Source organism: Schistocerca cancellata, chromosome 2 (genome assembly GCF_023864275.1).
Source record: "Schistocerca cancellata isolate TAMUIC-IGC-003103 chromosome 2, iqSchCanc2.1, whole genome shotgun sequence".
In the NCBI taxonomy this organism is placed as follows: domain Eukaryota; kingdom Metazoa; phylum Arthropoda; class Insecta; order Orthoptera; family Acrididae; genus Schistocerca; species Schistocerca cancellata.
In genome coordinates, this window is record NC_064627.1 from 347,097,429 (window position 1) to 347,100,398 (window position 2,970).

A 2,970-nucleotide genomic window follows, 5' to 3' on the forward strand; every position below is an offset into this window, starting at 1 on the left:
ACACGGCTGCTGCGTCGTAACGTGCTTTTCGTGGTGTACAGCAAGTGCTGTGGCCATCAAGACAACCAGATCTCTCGTCAGTTAAATACTGTTCAGAATATTGACGAATTACAACAAAAGGCGCAAGATGCTTGAGAATCTATCGTAGGTTGCCATTCGGTACCTTTACGATCTTTTGTATGCGAGAATAAATGTCTGCGTTGCCACCGGAATGTGGTACACTGTGTATTGATGCGACCGTTTCGGTACCCTTTACAGTGACACATGTGTTTCACTCGGTCTTAATTTGTTATCATAACTGGAAAAAATGAGTAACTATCTGTCACCTCATTTGTCAATATGACCACCTTGTCCTTAAGTGTGTTGAATTTTTTCCCAGCAGTCTATATTCACTAAACGTTCGGTAGTGCAGACCGGCAAATTACGTATCCAGTAACGAGATTTTCACTCTGCAGGGGAGTGTGCGCTGATATGAAACTTCCTGAATGAGATTTTCACTCTGCAGCGGAGTGTGTGCTGATATGAAACTTCCTGGCAGATTAAAACTGTGTGCCGGACCGAGACTCGAACTCGGGAACTTTACCTTCCGCGGGCAAGTGCTCTACCAAGTGAGCTACCCGAGCACAACTCACGTCCCGTCCTCACAGCTTTACTTCTGCCAGTACCTCGTCTCCTACCTTCCAAACTTTACAGAAGCTCTCCTGCGAACCTTGCAGAACTAGCACTCCTGAAAGAAAGGACATTGCGGAGACATGGCTTAGCCACAGCCTGCGGGATGTTTCCAGAAGTTTCATATCAACGCACACTCCGCTGCAGAGTGAAAATCTCGTTCTGGAAACATTCCCCAGGCTGTGGCAAAGCCATGTCTCCGCAATATCCACTCTTTCAGGAGTGCTAGTTCTGCAAGGTTCGCAGGAGAGCTTCTGTAAAGTTTGGAAGGTAGGAGACGAGGTACTGGCAGAATTAAAGCTGTGAGGACGGGACGTGAGTTGTGCTCGGGTAGCTCAGTTGGTAGAGCACTTGCCCGCGAAAGGCAAAGGTCCCGAGTTCGAGTCTCGGTCCGGCACACAGTTTTAATCTGCCAGGAAGTTTCATATCAGCACACACTCCACTGCAGAGTGAAAATCTCATTCTGGAATCATCCTCCAGGCCTTGGCTAAGCCATGTCTCCGCAATATCCTTTCTTTCAGGAGTGCTAGTTCTGCAAGGTTTCATGAAACTTCCTGTCAGATTAAACTGTGTGATGGACTGAGATCCGATCTCGGGACCTTTGCCTTTCGCGGGCAAGTGCTCTGCCAACTGAGCTATACAAGCACGACTCAAGACCCGTCTTCACAGCTTCAATTCTTTTAGTATCTCGTCTCCCACCTGGTAGAGCACTTGCCCGCGAAAGGCAAAGATCCCGAGTTCGAGTCTCGGTCCGGCACACAGTTTCAATCTGCCAGGAAGTTAGGTATACAGTGCCACATAGCACGGTTGCTTGCAGAACACGGTTGAAGATGGAAGTATTTATCTGATGCCCACTTCCACGATGCTCTTTATTTCATGATATTCTATTGGAAAGAAAGTCGAGTGACTCTGTAGGATGGCTTACATAGAGTTATGTTAAGCTGCCCAACCGGAAAGATTTTCAACTTTCACGCACAACTGCAACTTTCGTTCAATTATTGTAAGTGTTGTCTTAAAAAAATGTTCAAATGTGTGTGAAATCTAATGGGACTCAACTGCTAAGGTCATCAGTCCCTAAGCTTACACACTACTTAACCTAAATTATCCTAAGGACAAGCACACACATCCATGCCCGAGGGAGGATTCGAACCTCCGCCGGGATCAGCCATGTTGTCTTCAGCGTGCCTGTTGAATGTAAGCGACTGTAATGGTCATGTGTGGTAAAGTGTAGTGGTCTTATTGTGGACGATTAAAGGAAGAATAATCGATTAACTGGTGTCAGCACATGTAGGGGCCACGCGTGCGCGGACGCGTTTGTGTGTGTGTGTGTGTGTGTGTGTGTGTGTGTGTGTGTGTGTGTGTGTGTGCGTGTGCGTGTGTGTGTGCGCGCGTGTGTGTGCGATTTCTTCACCACGTCACAAGTGTACAGCTTCCAGGAAATTTCCCTCTCTCATTTATCCTTCAAGGCAGTATTTTACGCGGTAGATATACAGGTGTATTTAATATGCCTACTTGTTTCACATGTGTTGCTTATGTAATGAAGGAAATTTTTCGGGAGGCAGACTTCAACGATCTGGCGACATGAACCTATTTACACACTGATCTCTAAATAATAATCACAGATTATGCCTTATGAAACATCTAAAAACAGAGTGAAGTACGGTACTGGAAGTATGTAAGCGAACTTTAAACATCACAGCTGCGGGTTTATATATGGAATACCGGTACTCATTCCAGAAGGCTGAAGACCCTGGCCGGTTCGCAGAAATTCTTCAATTCAGCTCCATTCCTAATGAATGAGTTGTCCCAGTTACGTGAAGTAAGGCGTGAGTGCGTGAACGACCTGAGGCTCGATTTCTCCATCACTTCTGGGAACTGTGAATTCCCTTGAGCTCCGAAGTGACTGTGTGAGAACAGGCACCAAATGCTCAATTGAGTAGATTTGGATTATGTCGTCTAGATGCAGCTGTTGCCATATGAACAGCAATGAAATAGCAAACTTCACGTTCCTAAGAAAGCATGTTGTTTGCTTCAGTTGAATTATCACTTTCAAATCACTTATAACTCTTTCTGTTCTCGTAGCTGAACGAAGATCTACACAAGATATAGAACAAAGGGGACTAATGTCATTTATTGCTGAAGCGTCCAAGCAATATCTCCGTAGACATTCGAATATATGATCACCCTTAGCACTCTCAGACCTTTCTGAAAAATTATATTTGCTACAGAAACAAATAGGATTGCCGAGACGGTAGTTAGTAATTAGAGAGAGAGTGAACTTGTTCATTTCTAGGATAATGG

At 45.2% G+C, this 2,970-nt stretch overlaps 1 non-coding gene across 1 annotated transcript; it reads left to right on the forward strand.

Annotated features, from left to right (window-relative positions):
• The first annotated feature begins 992 nt into the window (after positions 1-992).
• Trnas-cga (transfer RNA serine (anticodon CGA)) lies at positions 993-1,067 on the forward strand. Its single transcript has one exon. It is a non-coding gene; the product is annotated as a tRNA-Ser (tRNA).
• Positions 1,068-2,970: the final 1,903 nt, after the last annotated feature.